The sequence below is a fragment of the Rhagoletis pomonella genome, unplaced genomic scaffold (assembly GCF_013731165.1).
Source record: "Rhagoletis pomonella isolate Grant_MI unplaced genomic scaffold, Rhpom_1.0 Rhpom_scaffold_00003, whole genome shotgun sequence".
Taxonomy (NCBI): Eukaryota; Metazoa; Arthropoda; class Insecta; order Diptera; family Tephritidae; genus Rhagoletis; species Rhagoletis pomonella.
Window position 1 is genome coordinate 52,961,078 of NW_023458557.1, and position 13,968 is coordinate 52,975,045.

At 36.5% G+C, this 13,968-nt stretch overlaps 1 pseudogene; it reads left to right on the plus strand.

Moving 5' to 3' along the window:
* The first annotated feature begins 4,519 nt into the window (after window positions 1–4,519).
* Window positions 4,520–5,545, plus strand: LOC118736297 (annotated as a pseudogene).
* The last annotated feature ends 8,423 nt before the right edge of the window (window positions 5,546–13,968 follow it).

Genomic DNA, 13,968 nt, shown 5'->3' on the forward strand with positions numbered 1-13,968 from the left:
AAACGGGAAATCTTTGCTCGCCTTGCTAGAGCACTTAGTATTAATTTAATTAATTAATACTTCAGAGTAAAAAACTCAGTTTTTCGATAAATTGCCTTACCGTTGATTTGGTAACCCTCAAACAGATAGTTTTGAAATTTTCTGTAAACGAAAAAAGTGCAGCTTGATTTTGTGCCACTTTCAAATGCGTGTATCTCGTAATTTATTTGCTGCTTTTCAAAAGTGAAAAGTGGAAAGAAGGTGACGGTTAGCAAAATAGTTACCAATGACAACTTGTATTATAATTTAAAGGTTGTGCCAAAGAAACGTCCGCATTTAAGTGACTTTAAAGTGAAATTATAAAATTAAAAAAAAAAAAGTTTATTTAGTACTTAAAAGAAAATGTTTAAAAACGTTTAAAAAAAAAAACTCATCATAAATCGGTAGAATAGTCCCTGATCTCTTGTTTCCTCATAATCTTATACTGCGATTTTGTGCGATATTAAAGGAATTATAATTTTTCTTAGGTAACTACTTGGTAAAAAATCATGAGTTTTATGAAATATTTCCTGGTGTTATAATTTAAAAGTTGTAAAATCCCGCCAGATAACAAAGAGAAAGTTTTAAACTTAAGGTCAGTGGAGGATTCGAGTCGATATTTAAAATAGAACCTACGAGGCTATGTTTATTGGGTTGGGGTCCACCCCATGTGACAATTACGCTATTTTTTGTGACCATTACGGGTTAATTTTTGCGCGGCAAGGCTACTACTTCTAGTCCTACTACTGTGCCAAGTTTTAAACTAATATCTCAACTTTTAGAATTTTGGCCAAAAAATAAGGTCAAATTTCCCATAGTGCAGTGGGATGGCCAGACGCTGTTCGCTGAGTGGCAAGCCCACTACAGGAAGGCCCAGGATTTCCGGTGTTTGCCGTGCAGGCCTCCCGTCCAGTGTTAGCCTTTGGACTTCTCGGGCCAGGGGGTGCCTTGGTCCTACTGCTGGTGGGTGCGTGTGCACCTGATATCTGCTTCCGCATGGGGCTACTTTTGTCTAGGCCCGTACTGGAGTTGAAGTTTTAAGGTTTGGTGTTGTTGATTTGTCCATATTTTGTCCCACGAGACACGGAGAAAGGGAACGTCCGCCCGGGCAGAGATCCGCTGTACACGGGTAAAGCTAGTTGGTTCCAAAGGTCGCCCGGAATCCGGAGCACTCCGTTCGCGACTGGACTTGGTGAAGGGCCCCCAGCCAGGCTGATCCTCGGCACGGTTCGCATAACACCTTGATCCGGCGCTGCAAAGAGAAGGGAGTGGAGAACTGGCAAGGAGTTTGGTCAGAAAGGGATTAATAGGCGTAGGGATTAAGAAGGGGTCCCCGCTCGAATTAGCCTCCAGGGCGTTAACAGGTGTCACCACGAGGAGGCCCCTTATACTAGGGGGGTGCTAATCGCAATGCAATTGAACACCTATGGGTCGACGCTTTGGGATGTCGCGTGTGTTCAAGTCGATCACCCCCATCAAAGACACCCTAAAACGCTGCAACAACTACTCACTTGCAAGTGTTTACTAGTTTCGTGTTCAATAACTTTTTCTGCAAGTTTTCTCCTTTTCTCAATTTCACGTTCTATTTTTCTCAATTCTTTATTAAAAAAGCATGAATAAATTATTTCATTTTTGAGATTGTAATTAAAATGTTTGATTGAATCAGTGATTTGATTGCAATCACAATCATGTGCTTACAATTAAATTGATTGTAGTTTTTACAATCAGAAAAATGCAATAAATTTTGATTGTAATCCTATTAGTAGCACAATCATTGAATGCTAAAAAAATTTATTGCAAATTTTTGCAGCTCTGGTAGGTGCTTATAGTAGGGTACATATAAATGAGTATGTGAAAGGGGGCGTGGCACATCCCATATTCGTGGTAATTTTTATCAGCTATAACTTCGAAACCATAAGTCACATGAACTTGATGATCAATTACCCCTATTCTGCATTTCGATTACGTTCCCGCATTCCACTCCGCAAGAATCGAACTTAGGTATTCTGCGTTACGATCGAATCGAAAGAGGAAGAGAGAAAACATCTTTCGAAATCAGCTGTTTGCCTAGGAATGTATGAAATCGAAACAAAACAAAAGAAATATTTGCCACCAAACTATAGCAGCTTATGAAGTTAAAGTTTGTAAATATTTTAAAATAACTAAATATATCTAAAATCATTGTAATTTAAAAATAAAATTTCGTTTGTGCTTTATTGAAACATAATTATAAAAATGAAATCCATAGCCGCGGCGTTATTGCTTGAAGAGGAGAACGAGTCCCAGATTGCTGATGCGGAAATTGAAAGGCGGAGATTTAGGGACATGTTTGATCTTTTTCAGATGAGTGAAGAGTCCTAAATTCATCACGAACTGTATTACTCATCGCTCAAAGCCAGTGTTTGAGCACTCCACAACATTTGCATTTACTACAGAGTGGAAGATTTGAACGCAAATGAATTCCATTTTGAAAGCCGTCAGGAGGAGGGGAAGAACAAAGCTCCATAGCAAATTCGAATTCGACGACATACGCACCCCTTTTTAAAAAGTTAATAAAAACGAGTGCAATAATAAAATCATCTTTTTTCATGTAACTTCACATTTTATGTATGTATGTACAAGTACATACTTCTATTAGTTTTATATACAAAGAATAAATTGTATTCAGTGCATTTCACAGTATTATTTATAGATAATGAAAACAAAAACGCCTGTGCCTTCTTTTTGCAAACCTCGCGCAATATCCCCTTTGGTTGCTAATATTTGAGCCAATTTTTCTTATTGCCCGTATTATCGCTGCGAAAACACAGAAATACGGTTTTATATTTTGATTTGTTTACCCCGAACGACGTCGGGTGCTCTGCTAGTATACGTATAAATGTGTAGTTCATATGCAGAGGTGGGCACTACCACAAACAAGCGATCGCTAAAGGTGAGAATGTGTTAGTGTGCCTAATTCATTTTGCATGCTGACGCGTTCTCATCGTTACGCTCTTGCTTGTATACGTACACGTCAAGAATGATAGAATACAAGATTGCGCCAATCGAGCTGAGAGCAACTGGGTGTGACGTCACATTATTTTGAGAATGAGAGTGTAAAGAATGATTTTGAAGAAGAAGAGGAAGAAGCGAACAAGTGGTGATGTAAAACTAGGTTGAAGTGTACCTACTCTTCAACTTCTTTAATTTGAACATACATTCGGTACAAGCACATTATTTTAGGTACATTTGGAACGTAGTAAAATATTGTTTCATGTAAGTAGAAAAATTGTTATGGTACAAAAGGAAGATGTAGTCCACCAACTGCCAAAAATGTATGCACATAAAAATACATGTTAACTCTTTAGGTACGTATATCTAGTTTTAGGTACAACTTTCGGCAAATTGGTACAATATGAAAATTTAATATTCATCACTAGTGCGAATAAATAATAATGTGACGTCAGCGAAAGGGTGGATGCTGTCAAATCGAGAAAGAGAGGACTAGCGGTCCGCCAACTTTGTTTGGCTGCATCGTGCGTACACGTGATGGTTATGCTCTTTGAGCGTGTGCTCGTTCTCTGCCCATGCCTGTTCAAGAATGATAAAATACAAGATTGCGCCAATCGAGCTGAGAGCAACTGAGCGTGACGTCACATTATACTAAAATGAGAGAGCAAAGAAGAAATTTTAAGAAGAGGAAGAAACGAACTGAATACAAAATGTGGACAGAACGATTAAAAGTTTTGTTTACAAAAGTAAAGTTAAATATTTCGCGCATCGTAGATTTTTTGATTATTAAACCGCGAACGGTAACTAATAATATAAAAAAACTATGTGATAAAAGCCACATACTTTGTGAATTCAGCGCACCTCGCAGAAATCTTCATCCAACATGCAAAGCAACAATTCAGCCAACTGGAGCAACAGAAGCAACCATTGGAACAGCAAATGTTGGCATCGGTATTGCTAAATGCAGGTGGGATTTTGCCGGCTGTCGCCGCGCTACCATCACAACAGCATTCCGAAGATTCCACCGCTTACGGCGCAGAAGGTTTCCATGCCAGTTGATGATGAGGAACTTAAGAAAACCGCCTGGAGTTGATGATAATAGTTATGGCGGTGTCGGGAATCACCACTATCGGAAACAACAGCAATATGACAGCAACATAAATTTCGTTCCACCAAGTGATCCGTAGCAAAATAACTTTGCGCTCCACAACATGCCGCAGCAGGGTGGAGCGGGGAATTTCTTTCTACCGGACATGACAAAACCGCCTCCAGGTTTTGCGGGCAGTGCTCCGCCCAGTATCGTTGGCAACAATCAAAACTTTGTTAAATTAAAGCTTTAAATTTGAATAGAAGCTAGAGTGCTACAAATAACAAGTATAGAGTTTTTAATAATTTAACTTTATGAAAAAGTTGTACCAAAAGTAATTGAGCTGATTGTGCATAGCGTAAAAGCATTGTGATGCAGCGCATAGGTAGCAGGAAGAGTTCGTTGTGGTGGTTGACCACTATGTTATGGCATCTATGTCTAGCTCATCGACCGATGAGAGCTTCAATGCACCAAATCTGAAATTTCACGTGTCCAGTTCAAGTGAAGATGTTTGCAAATATACGGGCGGTCATGCCAATCCCGAGGATATAGAGGGGTTGAGATATCATTGTCCACTGTGTGGAAAATCCCAACACTAGCATAATTTTCACTGTTGCTGATGCGTGCGTAATGGTATCATTGTGCACAGTAATGTTGCTGGTTGTACGCAGAAGGAAAAGTAAGTTGGGCACATACATATGTATATGCAATTCAATGCTAAAGATTGCAGCTTGGAATTAATTTCATTCTATTTCAGCCTTTTTGAGAAACAACGGAAATATATTAATATTAAAGGCGGCCTCAACGACTTGAGTATTCGATATTAACACTTCATGCGTGAGCAGCGCTCCAGCGAAAACTTGCAATGTGAAATTAAACGTAAAAAGCAGAGGATTCAACTGCTCAATAGATCGATAACTGAAAAGAAAGCGTTATTGGCAAATAGAAAAGAACAAAGGGATCGCGGTGCAATGCAAACACTGATAAACGAAAACAGTTGCCAAACTATCAAATTAAGGTGAAAGCTCTAGAGGATTATGTTTTCGATAGACTCGAAAAAATTATTAAATTGCGAGAGTGTTATGGTGGGATGATGGATAAAGTACAGCAAGTGACACGTCATGATATAAACCAACTGGTGAAGTATATATTTCCAATTTCGTAGGTTGTGTTGCAAGACGAAAAACATCTTAAGGCGATTATTGGCGAGGTGTGATACCAAGTGCTGGACCCGGTGGTGACGCCAGCAATGAAACCAACACTATGGAACAATTGGCCGATGCTAAAAACACATATTATATACGCGGAAAATGGGCGTTTCATGGCAGTGGGATTAGTGAGATGAGGAGGAACTACAAAAATATGGTTCAAGCTTTAATCAAAACCATATTAGTCAAACTTTCAAACATTACACAGAACTTAGATAAATTCAATGAATTTTCGTCTTAATTTTGAACTTTTTAATATGAAATCTTAGAAATATTTTCAGTACTCAGAAAGATAGTTTTTTTAATTCTAGTAAAACAAGTGAAAGCTTTAACTGGCAAAAATCCGCGTTGATTTTTTATAATTTTTTAAATTTATGTAAATTTATTGTAGCCCTAAAAAGAGCCTTTTATTATAATTTGTTGTAGCCCTTAAAAGGGCCTTTTATGCTCGTATATACATTTGTAAAAACTTTGATCGCTTTCTAAATTTATTGTGGCCCTAAAAAGGGCCTTTTAAGTTAATTTATGCTCGTACATATATAAATTTGTAAAAACTTTGATTTCTTTCTAAATTTATTGTGGCCCTAAATAGGGCCTTTTATGTTAACTAGAGTGCCAGTTACTGTCGAAATTCGACAGTTTTTCTAGTTTTAGAAGCCTTGGAGAGGATTTCGGTACAAATTAACTAACCGGAAAATCTTCTGCTAAAACGTAACTCAATTTTTTTTTATCTGAGAAGGTCTTTGGAGGGCTTCGGCAGGACTTGGAATTGACCCGATACATTCAAGTTTATCGATAAATTTCAATGATTTGATACATATCGATAGTTCGATGAATTTCAAGAACACTAAAATTTCATAACTCAACACAATTCGTTAACTCGACCCATTTCGATAACTGTGAAATTCGATGGCTCGATAAATTTCGATAACTCATAAATGTAGAAACTTTGGATACCTTTATATATTTTACTTTTGACATCTCCACATTTTTCGAAAACTATGTAAACATTTTACATTTACACTCTGTTAAGACGATTAAATTCGATAAGCAGTGATAAATCGATAAGCTTATATAACCTTGAAATTTCGATAAATCGATATATTTTGAAAATTCCATAAACTTCGCTTTGTTGAACCACACAATTTCAGTAGATCAATAATTATCGATAACTCTGTAAGTTGAAAGAACTCTATGCATTACGACACCTCGATATATTCCGTTAAGTCTATAAATAATGATAATTTAATAAATATCGATAACTTGATACATTTCTTTAACTTGACAAATTTCGTTAATCCCCCACGTTTTTATAGCTCGGTTAATTTGGACAACTAAGTCTTTTTTTTTGTCTTCATCGTTATCACTTGTTTCTTTATCTTCATATTTATCTTTATTTCAAATATGAAGTGAAGCAAAATGCGAACAGCTTAAATTGAACTGGTTGCAAAAACAATCATACACAAATATGGAAATTTTTAAACAACGATTTTCAACCAATTTCGAAACTATAAAAACTCTCCTCATCTACAGAAAATTACCTTTCCAACGGTGTTTTTGGTTTTGAAATCGGTAACTTTACCTTGGTCTTCATCTTTGTTTTTATCTTTCACATCCTTGCTTATATCCTTTTCTTTTTCCATTCACGTAGATGGGATGAGGTGCGATGACGTGATAAGATGTGACGTGATTTTGTGTGATGTGATAGGATGTCATGCCATGTGTTGTCATATCCTCTAATGTAATGTCATATGATGTCATACCATATGATGCCATATCATGTGATGCCACTTCATGTAATGCCATGTCATGTCATACGATGTCATTTCATGTGATGTCAAGTCATGTGATGTCATGCCATATAATGTGATGTCATATCATATAATGTCATGTCACGTGGTATCGTGTAATGTGATATCATATTATGTGATGTAATATCATGTGATGTCTCTTCATATCATGTGATAAAATGTGATGTGATGTCATGTAATGTGATCACATTCCATGTTCCGATTAGTGTATCGATAACCCTGTTGATAACTGTGTCGATAAAAATACCGATAACAATATCCATATACATATAGAAAAATACAACGATTGTAAAATCGATTAATTCATCAGTATCGATTATTGTACATATCGTTAACAATATAAGTGAATAAAAAGATAACAAAATCAATTATTTAATCGATTATTATACCGATAACAATATCCATTATTGTATCGATAACAATATCGATTATTATTTTGATTATTATATCGATTTCAATAGCGGTTATTTAATCAATAACAGTATCGATAACAATATCGATTTTTTATCGATAGCAATATCGATTATTATATCGATAAAAATATCGAGTTTTATATCGATAACAATACCGATCTTCATCCTCATCCTCTTCTTCATATTTATCTTTATTTTTGCATATTCCTCCTCACCTTTACCTTAAAGTGTTTAAATTTACTTTGATCTTCGTTTTTGCCTGTACCTCTAGGCATCTTTGTTTTTGTTTTTATTCTCAAACCGCTAAACCGCTGAGAACTATTTCTATGTGCATTATTTTCCTTGAATTTGACAATTTACTCCCAACCAACCAACTGCCGCTAAAGAAGTTTCACTTCATAAATTCAAGAAATGTTCTTACCCTTTCAGTTACCCTAATTCTTATGTATCTGTGATTGTCTCCATTTTCGTCTTTATCTTCACTTCTGGCTTCTTTTTTTTTACTTCATCGTTATCATTTATTTCTTCATCTTCATATTTATCTTTATTTCAAAGCTTAATTTCAAATGTGTAGTGAAACAACAGGCTAAACATGTCAAATTGAACATGTTGCAGCAACATCTATACACAATTCGAAGATGTTTAAACGACGGTTTTGACCGTAATTTTCAACCAATTGTGAAACCATAAAAACTCCGCTCATCTACGGAAAAATGCCTTTCCAACGGTGTTCTTGGTTTTGAAATCGGTTCGGTAGAATCGCCAAACGAACGGAAACAAAATTTATGTTAGCGTATTAATATATAGATTTATGCTCGTATATACATTTGTAAAAACTTTGATCTCTTTACAAATTTTTGGCGGCCCTGAAAAGGGCGTTTTATGTATCAACAGTACTGACATGTAAATAAATAAATTTATGGTGCAATGTAATTTGTGAATAATTTTCTTACTCGTGGCATGCTAAGTTTTGACATTAGTATATTTCACTTCTGATATGATTTCTCCCACTTCCAAGCTGGAAACGAACGGAATTTGTAAAATGTATTCAATGTGTAAATTTATAACTTACCTTATATGCTGCATACCCTGCCTATTTGTTGGTGGTACCAAGCGCATTTAGGTCAGTATTTTTGAATATTTTCTTTTTTTTGTGGGCATTATCAGTGAGTTCTTTATTTAATTTGCGTATTTTAAAGAACATTCTTGCCCTGAAAAATAACTTTTTCACTTTAATATCGCAATGAATATTCGGGGCTTGCTCAATATGTTTTTTTACAAAGCCATTTGTAATGAGCAAGCCATCTTCGTTCATTGCTTGAAATACTGACTCTAGATTACGCATTTGGTCCATCATTGAAGAGCTGGGTATTTTCAAACCACCCTCACTCAAGTGATTTGCCCAGGAAAACGATGGGTCATCATTACCTCTGAGCGATGTGCTGGGAATATCATCGTGAAGTTTATGGCAAATGGACCCCGCTAAATGCTCGAGGCCATCGAACTCCAATTCGCTGAACTCGGCTTCTTCGACCGGCCATAGTTCTACGGGGCGATCTTGAAGGTTTTGAAGGAAAATACCTCAAAAAATTATTTTTGTTTATTACATTACTTATAAATACATTTTAAATAAATTGTAATCAAGGTTCAAGTACCTGTGAGTGGAGGTTGTGTAATCTCCAAATCAGGTGTGTCGTCCTCCTCAACATTCGCCGAGTCGGATAACACGCCTTTGTTGTGGCCAAGCAGATATAGTCTGAGGCGGTATTTGAACTCCTGCTGGTCAGGGTGGTCGTGCAACCCACCTTTAGAACGTATCACGCCAAAAAAGTTTTCCAGTACGTCCTGGTTGAGGCGATACGTTAGCAGGTATTTTGCATTGAATCGCGATTTTATCTCCTCAAACATCAGCTTCAGTGCATTGTTTGTTTGTATGATTCCTTAGGAGGAAAAAATGAAATATATTTAATGTTTTAAAAAGCGATGGAAAATTTACAATTTATATACAGACATTCAGGCATGTTCCAGAAAAGTAGTATAATGAAAATGAAGTGAAAATCAAAAATACAACTTGTACACAACTGTATAATTGAAGTATTTTTAAAAACTTTCTGTCCAAAGTAGAATGCAGTACATGCCCGATTTATTGATTTAGACAAGAATACACTGTGATATTTAGATAACTTTGAGCTTACCTTTCTGAAATGGCAGAAGAGAGTACTTTCCCATTACTCGCATATTCTTCATTAAAGCAGTCATCTCGTCCAAAATTTTGTCCTGCTCCTCCTTTGCTAAGCCATAAGCGTGACACCGCTTTCTGGAATCAGCGTGAGGCACCCTAACGTTGAGCACATCAAACCAGTCATTTGTCTAAAATGTGTAGAATTTTAAGATAAATATATGTATACATGTAAGTATTTATATAGAATTATATTTATTAATAATTACTACTTTAAAAAGCTGGAAACATTCGTTCCAGTTTTTGTCTTTTAAGTGGCCCAAAGAAGCAGCCCTAGTTATGGCATGAGCAACAGTGTGGGAAAAAAACTTCGCAGCCGTCTTCACTTTCTGGCGGTGAGGTCCAGCCACGTTCAAATGACTAGCGGAAATTTTGTGTGTGATTGTCAAGTCCGCGGAGGTACAAGACAACAACTCCAAAATGATTTCCTTTTTCACAGGTTTCCCATTTAGAAGGAAACCTTGATCAAGGAAATGATTTCGGAGCAATTTCAACAAGTGAGGAACATCAGCGAAAACGAAAACTTTGTGCTCATTGAATATGAACCTGTGAACCGAAATGTGCAAATATTTGAATAATTTTTTGTACATGTGTATGTAGATATGTAAATGTGTCATGCTTACCACGGCTTTTCCTCTGTTATGCTCAGCTCATTGAAGAGTGACCAGTAAGTCTGTCTGACTTTAATTTCGTCGAAACTCAAAACGCATAGCTTCTGTGTAGTAGTCATATGTGTAGAGGCTTCCAGCAATTTGAATACCGGCTGGATCAAACCTCTGGAGATGTCTACCTTCTGGGCCCATCACTGTAAGGTTCGAACACCTGGAAGTGGAAAGTCTTGATTATAGAGGAGACGGTAAGCCTTGGGAGATGCAGCATAAAGCGTTATGGACTGTGCTATGTCCTCTTCGGTCCACGTTTGCCTTTTCATAGCTTTTTTCATTTTGCTGATTTGACCATCAGTGAAAATCTTAGCCAACTTGTCTTCTATATTTTTCAGGTCCATCTTCACCTCCAACAGGCTTTTCTGCAACGACTCCATTTCCCAAGCATGCTTTTTCTGCTGCAATTCCGATTCCTCCTGTAAACTGGCAATCTCGGTTTTTTGTTTCAGGTTTTCTTTTTTCAGAAAAGCGTTTTCGCGTAGCAGGTCTCTTCTATACAAGAAAAAGATGCAAAAAAAACGTTTCTCTTATATAATTAAAAGTTGTTTAAAGTTCACGAGAATTTTTCACGTAAAACATCAGTAAAGATAATGAATGGTATGAAACATGCAAACGCCTTTCGTCTCAAAATGTGTTACGATGAGATTACCCATTTTGAAATATTGTTTACATACACATGTACATACATCATAAAGCATTAAACTTACACTTTTGCTTGCAGGTCCTCAACTTCCATTAACGTGCTGTCGTAGTAAAACACCTTGCTAGGTGTAGTGACTCGATGTGGAGAATGCAACGGAGTCGAAGCATCGACGTATTCAGCAAAGGTCTCCTCGTCCTTCTCGTCATGGGTCAAAGAGGCTTCTGAAATTGTTCTTTTTATAATTTCAAGTGCTTCACCTTATTTCAAAATCCATTACCTTTTGATGTGGACTGCTCCAGTAAATCGCTCACAATTCTTTTGTACTCCTGCTGTTGAGATATCTTTTCCGCTTCGGAAATTTCTGCAACAGGTTGGAAGACTGTCGGCATAACACCCTTCTTAAGAAAACGTTTTTTGGCGTAACCTAAGACAATAAAAAGTAAATATTATAGAAGGGTGTGCACTGCGATTGGGATATCTACTGCACCACTTTACTCCTAACAATAGGGAATGCAATATGATGTTTATGGGCAAATAAACAGTATAACTTACTTATTTTAAATTGGAGGTCGTTCTCAATGTCATCGTCAGTGAAATGTTTTCCACAAATAAAGCTAGTTGCGGGTTGAGCCCGCTTGGTCTGCGGCAGAACTCGACCCATTTTAGCAACAAATCAACATTTGATGGGAAGCTAAAAAAGCTCAAGATAGATCCCTTTACGTGGACACTCACAATTTGCAACTGCACACTTCATTTTTAGTTAATTTTATTTAATAAAATAACTTATCGGCACAATATTCACGCAATAATCACTTGCAAATTACTTATTTGTAAATTTGTTTGTAACAAGTAGAAATGTCAGCACAAAAGAAAAATATAATATGACGTCAGCGAAAGGGTGGATGCTGTCAAATCGACAAAGAGAGGACTAGCGGTCCACGGAAGGCGCGACCTTTTTTTCCACAATTTCCCCTACCTGGGTTCGCCACTGGGCAAAAAAAAATAAAATCAGCGGGAATTTTTAGGTGCACATTGTTGGTTAAACTAAAATTCAATGGACTAAAAACTGTAAACCCAAAAATGTTTTAAAAATTCTGAGAAAAAAGTTCGAAATTTTTGGCGCTAATTTGTTAAATCCTTCTAAATGTGGTATATGCATAGCTTTAATCCTTGATTTTTATGATTTTCGTTAAATCGCAAACAATATTCTTTTACAAAAACAAAATTACAAAATGTTTAGCTGAAACACATTGTGAATATTATAAAAAATCACCAAGCGCTTCTTTGAGTCACTGTATTTGTCTATAATAACTCCAGTTGTAGTTTTTTCAAATGATGAAGTGTCGTTGTTGCCTTTAGTTTCATCATTTTTGCTTTTAGTTGAAGGAAACCGAGAAGATGTCATTAATATGACCTCAAATACAATATCATTGGTTAAAGAAAAATTACGTACTAAATTTTTATTGAAATGACTAAACAAATAAAATCTATAGTTTTTATTAAAATAACCACAAACGTTTTTGGTAGATATTTTCCTGATTTGGTAGATTTTTATAAAATAGATGGTAAGTATTTATTATCGTCAGTGGCAACCCTGCATATGTATACAATATTTACCGTATCCTAAATACTTACAATTGTAGGTTGCTTCGATGATATGAGTGCACGCATTGTGGCACAGGCACACCATGAAGTGTTAACACACTGTATTGGCACAATTGTATTATTGCTGTAAATCGAAATTCGATCAAGAAACTCCAACACTTATTTCTAAAATTTGCTATTTACTTGTGTTTTGCGTTTATTGGCGAGTAACTATGTTTACTAAATTAAAATATGCAATTGATCAAAATTAGTAACATAATTCATTTTTACTTAGAAAATGTCAAAAAACAAAAGCGAGGTACGGCTTCACCTTTCAGCCGTGAAAGAGGGAAATGTGCCTCTTGTGCGCCAAGGTGCTCTCCGTGGGGAATTCAGTCTATTGCGGCATTTAAGCACCAAACATCCAACGCAAACAATAAGGAGGCAAGAGCCACCAGCAATAGTTAGCGACGACAACAACAATTGCGTTAGTACAGAAGAAACTGCAGAGGCGGCCATGCCAGTTTCCTGTGTTCAACCACGTGCATCTATAGCGCAGTTTTTTACCAAACGAAGTTCCGCTAAAAAGAAGCATGAAATTGATTACCAATTGGTCACGATGGTTGTGAGGGAATACTACCCATTTTCGGTTGTGGTGGATGTAGTGTTCAAAAAATTGGTATTCATGCTGAATCCATCATACCAACTTCTAACACGGAAAACAATATCCTCAACATTAGTTCCAGCAACTTACAGTGAAACCGTCGAAATAGTAAAACAGCGTTTGGGTAGAGCATATGCAGTGTGTTTGACGGTAGAAGGGTGACATCTCGTGTGCGAGATAGCTTTATTAGCACTACTGCACACTATATCGTTGAAGATAACAAGTGTACTTTTATGGCTTCCGATTTGTTAAGTTGCGTTTCTATACAGAGCTTCATAATAGTTACAACATAACAAAGAAACTAACGGAAGTTTTGTAAGAACGGGATTTATGACATATGCGATGAGGTAGGTGGAGGCATTGGAGCTGTTTTGCGCATAGCTTAAATTTGAATTTGGTAGCATAGTAAGGATTGAAAGAAATTAAACCGGTTTTGGACACAGTAAAGGCAATTGTGAGGCTTTTTAACAAATCCGTCCCTGACGAATATAAAAATTTTTCCTCTTAATTACAAGGTTCATAGAGCCTCGAGATAGGAGTATGTCGGTCTAGGGCGCAATGACGTTTAAAAAATATAAGAAGAATTACGAATTTGAGGATAGCTAAGTAAAGTGTTATTTTTTCGTACTGGCCATTCTAAATGCA